The following is an 8,852-nucleotide window of genomic DNA, read 5'->3' on the forward strand; positions in this document are numbered from 1 at the left end:
GTCGTCGTGGTATCGATGCATGTTTCTGTAATCTTACACGTCCAATGTGACATAAGCGGGGACGTCGCATATGTTAACGTCTTCGGTGACGATATGAACTTCAACACTATGACTTTTGTAATGACGGCCTCGTCGTCGCACAACAAATTCTCGATAATGACGTCGACAATGCCTGTCGATTCTTTTTCAGTTGTGAAATAGACTATTAGGAAACTGAGATGGCCAACTGTTCGGATGTTTCTTAATCAGAAATCTCTCCGACGTTAGGCAGATACTTCTCACGTATAATTGTAAGAGATTAGTCGGGTGATCCTAGCTGTTCTTCATCACTTATTCTCTCTAACCCAAACACATTGTTTACAACAGTTCCTTGATATGTGTCATTTTTACACGTATCACATTTTTGGCAAACTTTTGAGCCAACAACTTACAAATGTATATATAATCTTAGGTTAGTAGTGAAGACGGCATGTCTTACACAATGCAAATATGTACGGGTAATGTTTTAAGTCCACAGTGTTTTTCTTAAACACGTCTTTTGAAGGTTTTAGCATGTTTGTACGACAAAACTCACTCATCTTCATTTTCTGTTCGAACTGTAAACAGCGAACATTTAAACATAGTAATGAGATCCGTTGCACGTGTATTTTGTAGTTTCCATGCACTATGTTGTTGAAAAAAACTATCGATATTGGAACCCTCACATGGGCAAAAAGCAGCCGTTCAAACTAAATGCAAATTATATGCCTTGCCGTTTGTCAAACATTGTTATTTCTAATTTTCTTGGATGCATACCTTTCAGGCCTGAACTTGCGTGTGTTATCATTAAACATAGATAATGCTCCATCTGCACACTTGTTCTTATCAAACTTTTGATCAGATACTTCTAACAGATACAATGGATTGAGTTGTCGTCATACTTCCTGACGGAGTAATATGGACCAGCACCTTCAGCGTAATCATTATACCCCCACAAACGAAGTTATATTCGATATTGGGGCTGGTGGGGCCAAGGTCAAGGTCACTGTTACTAAAAATAGAAAAACGGTTTCCGGACGATAACTCATGAAAGGCTTGCCAGATTCGAAAAAAATTGGTACACAGGTGTAACATCAGAAGATACAGGTCAAGTTCGATATTGGGGCTGGTGGGGCAAAGGTCAAGGTCACTGTTACTAAAAATAAAAAACGGTTTCCGGACGATAACTCATGAAAGACTTGACAGATTTGAAAAAAAATGGTACACAGGTGTAACATCAGAAGATACAGATCAAGTTCGATATTGGGGCTGGTGGGGCCAAGGTCAAGGTCACTGTTACTAAAAAAGTAAAACGGTTTCCGGACGATAACTCATGAAAGGCTAAACGGATTTGAACAATTTTTTGTACACAGGTGTAACATCAGAAGATACAGATCAAGTTCGATATTGGGGCTGGTGGAGTCAAGGTCACTGCTACTAAAAATAGAAAAAATGGTTTCCGGACGATAACTCATGAAAGGCTTGACAGATTTGAACATTTTTGGTACACAGGTGTAACCACAGAAGATACAGGTCAAGTTCGATATTGGGGCTGGTGGGGCCAAGGTCAAGGTCACTCTTACTAAAAATAGAAAAATGGTTTCTGCTTCATAACTTTAATTTGGCATGAGCTATTGTGATGAAACTTGGTGTATAGGCAGCCTCTGTGAAGACAATGCTTGTGATTGAAAATGGGGCCAGTGGAGTAAAGGTTTTTGTGCACTGTTACGAAAATAGAAAAATGGTTTCCGGACAAACAATACATGCATGATAAAAGAAGATGTAGTGTGCAGTAACCTTGGAGTTATGGCCTCTTTTCAAAGAAATGGTTTGCCATTCCTGTGTCCAGGCGGCATTTAGGGGTATTCGTCACTCCTGTGACAGCTCTAGTTAACTCTCGGATATTTCAAGTGCATCCAGTGCAGTCAGTGCAGATGAAGACGTTTTAGATATTGTGCAGGAATTAGACATATTAAGTTACAATCGTTGGACTTATTAGAAGGGAATTTCGACTTCGTTGAGAAGTTCACGGAGTCTACCGTAAACAGCGTAGTGTGCAGCACGTCGCAGGATGCGGTTACTTCCTGTACGTCTTTAGATGCCCAGGACATATAACGCTGAAATATCTGTCATATTATGGCAATAATATAGTTATGACTCACATTAATGTTAATTTGTTTGTTCGGTTATGTTGGATTCATTTTTTTAATAATAGTCGATTTCCAATTAGGACATCTTGTTTATGAACTATTTACAGATTTGTTTTATTGTTATTACATTTATTATTGTTTTAGCTAGTTGGTGTAATTACAACGATATTTGAGACATGTGTTAGTCAATGGTCAATTGTGTTTGGTCAACATATAAGAATAACCCCTCTCAATCGTCTTAGGTGATTTCAATGTGAATGTAGCGAGTAATGAAAACTTGATTGAATACATTCTCCAATGTAAACAGTGTGTTACAGAAACTACCACTGACTTTCGGTCATTGTTAGATCACATTTACATCAGCAACAATATTAAGAACTACAAATGTTCAGTTTTCGAATCTTACTTCTCAGAACATAAAGCGATACATATTAGTCTGCATTAGCTGTTGACAATAAAATTGTCTTATAACATTCTATTGTGCGTAAATGAAAAATCATATCACGTTATAATGATGTAGTGAATAAGTTAAAAGTGAAATGATAATATACTAAAATCTGTTCTTATGCACAATTGATTTATTGTAGCAAATTATAGTGCCCAAGTGACATATTATATCATATAAAATGGTATATGATTTAATACTTCTTATGTGCAATATAATGAAAAGGAGCTGATGTCACATGTTAAAGTGAAATGATGTCACATGTTATAGTGAAAGATGTCACATGTTATAGTGAAATGATGGCACATGTTATAGTGAAATGATGGCACATGTTATAGTGAAATGATGTCACATGTTATAGTGAAATGATGGCACATGTTATAGTGAAACGATGGCACATGTTATAGTGAAATGATGGCACATGTTATAGTGAAACGATGGCACATGTTACAGTGAAATGATGGCACATGTTATAGTGAAACGATGTCACATGTTATAGTGAAATGATGGCACATGTTATAGTGAAACGATGTCACATGTTATAGTGAAATGATGGCACATGTTATAGTGAAATGATGGCACATGTTATAGTGAAACGATGGCACATGTTATAGTGAAATGATGGCACATGTTCAAGTGAAATTATGGCACATGTTATTGTAAAATGACTCGTGTTATTGTGAAATGCTGTCACATGTTATAGTGAAATAATGTCACATGTTATAGTTAAATGATATCTTGAGTTATTGTGAAATAATGTCACATGTTATAGTAAAAAATGCCACATGTTATAGTAAAATGATGTCACATGTTTTAGTAAAATGATGACTCGTGTTATTGTGAAATAATGTCACATGTCATAGAAAAATTGTGTCACATGTTAAAGTAAAATGATGTCACATGTTATAGTAGAATGATGTCACATGTTCTTGTGAACGATGTCACATGAGTAAATTGATTTATTGAGAAACGACTCTACTTATTGAAAGCCTTCATTAGGTAATCACTCTCATGAAATTCTCTTATTTTCCCCCATCTGTCATTCTTTGTAATTTCCTAGCTAATATCTTACAATCATGTTTAACCAATCATGCATTAAGTTTTGTATCTAATGCAAAGCTGCTTAGCGGAAAAGTCACAATCACTGTTTGACAAAAATCTTAGTACATAAGTTACATAATACCTCACAATGATAATTAAAGGTTAATACACGGCGCCGTCGATAATTGGCACACCAGCAATTACGGCAGCGGAATCCCTTCCGTAATGACCCATTTTCGGCCTTAAATGTTACTATGTATTGTAACATATGCAATAAATGTAATTACCATATATACATATAACATCAGTGCTGAATTCTCTTCTCATAAAAAGCGGCGTATAGTCGAGCGCGCTGTCCTACGACAGCTTTTGTTTTAATACCAGTCGATTTCCAATTAGGACATCTTGTTTATGAACTATTTACAGATTTGTTTTATTGTTATTACATGTATTATTGTTTTAGCTAGTTGGTGTAATTACAACGATATTTGAGACATGTGTTAACATGTTAGTCAATGGTCAATTGTGTTTAGTCAACAGATAAGAATAACCCCTTTTTGACAACGAGAGTTTTTTATGAAACAGTAATAGACACATTTCTACTAATTACCTTTTATTAGTTACTTGTTTGAAGCTCAGGAATATGTCTTTTTATAACGATTTCACAGAAGTTAGCGGTATGTTCCATGTTGTCTTCAAACTAAAAATTGACCAAGTACCGCCATTGACTTGAAGCTCAATATTTATGTTGTGAGTAGATCATGAAGACTTATAACACCAAATTCATAATAATATCGTCTAGCTAAATCACTCTGCAGACTATTGAGTTACGGTTAAAGGGGCTGTTTCACGTATTGGCACCAAAAAAAGTTTTTTTCTGTAACGAATCTCAGGACAATTATCTAATAGAATGTGTTACGCTTTGATATCATAATTGTAAACACCTACTTCGGTAATATCACGTGATAACACTGACTAGCCAATCACGCATAAGGAATGAATTCTACTAGGTAGACATACCCTGTAATCTTAATTAATGTAAAATACGAAATAACTGCTAAACTTTAAAAAATGTAAACTACTAGTATGATGTACTTCAGTTAGTAAGTTTCAATGCCATGTACACATCGATGCCAAGTTGGTCGGTTTTCGACAATTTTCTCTTTTTATTACGCTATTTTATCATATGTAAAACAGCCCCTTTAAAGTAGTTTTCCTCAAACATATGCTCCCTGAAAATAGTTCTACATTTTCAGTCTTTTGTTACAGCTTAGAGTTACTTAGGACGCTTATGTCATGTATATAACCTAGCGTTTTCGAATAGGAACTTGCGATAACCATTTCATGGTCTACCGTCAGCTGTAACACATCGAAAAATTGTGCCAGTAAAGATTATACTGGACTATACAACGAAACGCAAATATGACTGTTGAACAGATGGATGTACCTGCTAGCGTCTGTTTCCATCTGGCCAAAAAATAATCTGAAATGACGAAGTTAAATAAATAGAAAGATAAGCATCATTAGCTTGTAAACATTGCATCGTAATCAACAATATGTTCAATAACTTTTTTCACTTTAAAGTAAAAATACCGAACTAAGATGCCGATCGAATAATATGCTTTTTGCCACTTACTGGACACATACATTCCTAGTTTTTGTATCAGAATCGAAACATTTTCTTATAGATCCGTCATTTGTTTGCAACCAAACATTTCTATTTAATCTTTGCATCAAACTATATTACGTACCCTCCCCAGCTGAATGCCACACAGAACCGCCTTGATGATTGCACAAATACCACATGAATTTAACCAGCTATTTTTAATGGGCCAATACTTCATGATGGCTGATTCGCATGTGTGCTTGCCCGTCGGGAGATAACGCACAGGGTCAAGATAACCTAGAATAATATAAATTGGCAATATGAAACCCTTTTTCATTTCTGTATACAAATTAGCCTGACCATGCATGAAATATTGTATATTTTTAAGTGGTAAAGTAAGTACTACATTAACTGGAAATGACATGTTGTGTTAACCTTCATTTTATTTTGTAATGGTATGTTGCTGTGCCAATGAAAGGACATGTGTATACTATAATTCAAAAAATTAGTATTTTAAACCTCGCTTATAAATTCCGGTGCATTGATAGTTTCAAATTTGTACATAGATTTTCGAATTTATATGTGTCCGAAATACTATTGCAAACCGATTTTTAAAAAATGTACCTGCGCCGCTTTAAGACATCCGCTGCTGATCAACCGAAGAGAAAACATTGTTGTCGCGTGGCCATATACAGGAATCAGGCAAGCAGAAGGGCGATAAAATGCTCGTTTATGTTTTGTACATGCAGACTTCTAAAAAAAAAACTTACATCATCGCTTACCCGAATTCAAACGAAATGCATTATTTCCCCCCGGATATATCTTGAGTTTAATATTATTTTTCTTTCGAAAGAAAACGATTTATTTTGTACCATTCGTTTCATGTTACGAAAATGTCAACACTAATCGCTGCGTTTGCATTTGCAAGTCGAGTACATTCTACACAATGTTGTCGTCTGGATTGTGCAATCCATGCTCGTTTTATTTAATTCAGAATTGTGTTTAGCAAAAAGAATTTAGTTTTTATAATAGAATTAACATGTTAAGCAATCATAGCCAATACATATTAAAAATAAAATTTAAAAAATGATATAAACATAACTTTAACAACAATTGTTTGCTTGGCAAAAGCAACGTAGCATTTTACACCTATTTGTTCTTGAATAAAAAGCAGCCGTAAATACCCAGAAACAAACGTGTTTTAAAACAAAAAGATATTTATGTTTACAATGCATGCAAAGGGAGGCCCGTAATAATATCATTCAATACAATGTTAGCCTTTTATTGAGAAATATATTTTGATTTTATTAATAGCTTTCGGGATGGCTGTAAAAACGTAAACATTTATAGTTGAGTAAATCCATTAAATTCATGCAAGTATATGTAGCTCTTTTTGGCGTTGTAGTTGTATTCCAAATAATTCCATATTTTAAATCATTCCAATCCCTTTCTAGGAATGTATTTATTTAAGCGTGCTGACATTCTTTAATTTAAACACTGTTGCTTGTCAAAATTCAATATATTTACCTTTGTATAATTTGCATACATGTTATGTATGCAACAGTGTGTGCTTATTAAAATAAAACAAAAATCATTCGTGTATTTATGTTTCCTTTTGTTATTTTCAGTTGTGGTTTAATCTAAAATGTTTCAATTAAGCACAATTCATGTTAATATAAGATGTTAATTATTTTTAATTGGCCGTGTACATTTAAATGTCATTAAAACGTTGTACCTACATTAATAGTCGGATGTTTTTAGGAAACATCGGGAATATTAGCTGGATTTACTGACTTATATAAGAGCCATCGCTGACCCAGGAGAGAATTCACCATTCGAATCTCCAAACATGAAGCTGTTCATACTTTTTCTGCTTGTCAGCTGCCTCTCTATGACACTGCTACCATCAGCCGTTGAAGGTAAGGAAAACAACTTTTCATTTCAATTTCGTGCTTAGGTTCCAACAACGTAAAAGTATTTCTACTATCGGTCGCACTATTTGACTTGATATATGCGATAAGTGTGCACGTAAACTAGTTTAAGAACGAAATGAAATAGTTTTCCACCGACTGTTTTAAGGCGATAAAACCAACATTTATTGGAAAAGCTATTTTGATGTATGTGGCTTCTGACTATACTATCTCTCTCATTCAGTGTCTTTTGGGCAGTTGCCTTCTGCCTTTAAACAGGTTTCTTGTTGTTAATGTTTTACTGCTAGGCTTGTCCTTTGTTTTCAATGTAATAGTTATATATGCTTCAAGCTTGAAATAGTTACTTTTAATTTTTTATTTAATAATAACGCCTTAAACGCTATATAAAGATTACTGTCACATTTTCAAAATAGATCTCAACACTATAGAATGTGTATTGCACATCTTGAGTTATTCAAATTCATTTTTCTTGTTTGGTTTCTTTTTCACAGATTTCGTTTGCATGAAATGTGTTTTGTGCTGCATGTAGTAATTAAACATACATGTTTAATCAAACACATCCATTTAAGCCGTGAGTGGCGGGAACTGCACGTGCAGATATCGATGTTATCATTCGGAATACGACAAGGGGCGCTGTGGATATCTAAGGAGGTGCTGCCCACGACGCCTGTTAGGATAGGCTTATGAGGTACGAAATTTTTATAAAACCATTTGTCGTTACTCGCTTATTGGATAGTCGGGTGCCGTTACTGATATAGAAGTAAAATATTTAAGAATAAAGTTGCTGTTTGTTTAACAACCTCGTGCCACAAACTCAAGAAACTGTGGAATACTTGATTCATTTTAATATGTGATGTCACTTGTATTTTTTAGTATTAATCATTCGTATAAATACGAATACTTTTGGTTTACTTGTTCTATCTCTTTTCATCTTTAATTATGTTATTTACATATGTTTAATTTAGGTTTGAAAATCTTCATTTGAATACATCTTTTTGTCAAAATTTTTAAGTTTAAAATCATTTCGGTATTTACGAAAATGCCTGTTTACCAACAAATGTTAACATTTGTCTTTTGTTTTTTTCCAGGCGATGAACGAAAACAGCCTAATACATATCTATTGGATTTATGTTTTGTTTGTGGTGAAAATAAACGTTCGTTGTAAAAAACCTTTGGTATCTTTTTTTCCTTATTATCATCTTTGTTTTTTCCAGGCGATGAACGAAAACAGCCTTATACATATCTATTAGATTTATGTTTTGTTTGTGGTGAAAATAAATTTTCGTTGTAAAAACCCTTTGGTATCTTTTGTCCTTATCATCATATAGTAGTGAGTAAAATGGAGTGCATTTAAGCTTCTTTCCAATTCAAAAGGGATGTAACTAATATCATTAATATAAAATTAAGGTCAAGAAAAAAATAATTTACAAATATGTTTTGGAACTGCTAAAAATAAATATTTTAAGCTGGATTGAAAAACAATGAAAATTAAAAAAAATGATTAGTAATTGCATTGAATCTAAAATAAAATAGTTTATACTATTTCCACGACTTGTATAATTTTCTCGTAACATTAAAACGCCTGATTTCATGATAAAGAAGGCACATTCTATGATAGTTTAATTGCCATTTTGGAAGAAAATACATCAAATTGAGTGTAA

General features: G+C 33.8%; 1 long non-coding RNA gene across 1 annotated transcript; it reads left to right on the top strand.

Annotated features, from left to right (window-relative positions):
* Nucleotides 1-7,103: 7,103 nt before the first annotated feature.
* Nucleotides 7,104-8,334, top strand: LOC128211303 (uncharacterized). The gene is made up of 3 exons (XR_008257262.1): nucleotides 7,104-7,179; nucleotides 7,761-7,879; nucleotides 8,280-8,334. It is a non-coding gene; the product is annotated as an uncharacterized LOC128211303 (long non-coding RNA).
* The last annotated feature ends 518 nt before the right edge of the window (nucleotides 8,335-8,852 follow it).

The sequence above is a fragment of the Mya arenaria genome, chromosome 12, assembly GCF_026914265.1.
Source record: "Mya arenaria isolate MELC-2E11 chromosome 12, ASM2691426v1".
Taxonomy (NCBI): domain Eukaryota; kingdom Metazoa; phylum Mollusca; class Bivalvia; order Myida; family Myidae; genus Mya; species Mya arenaria.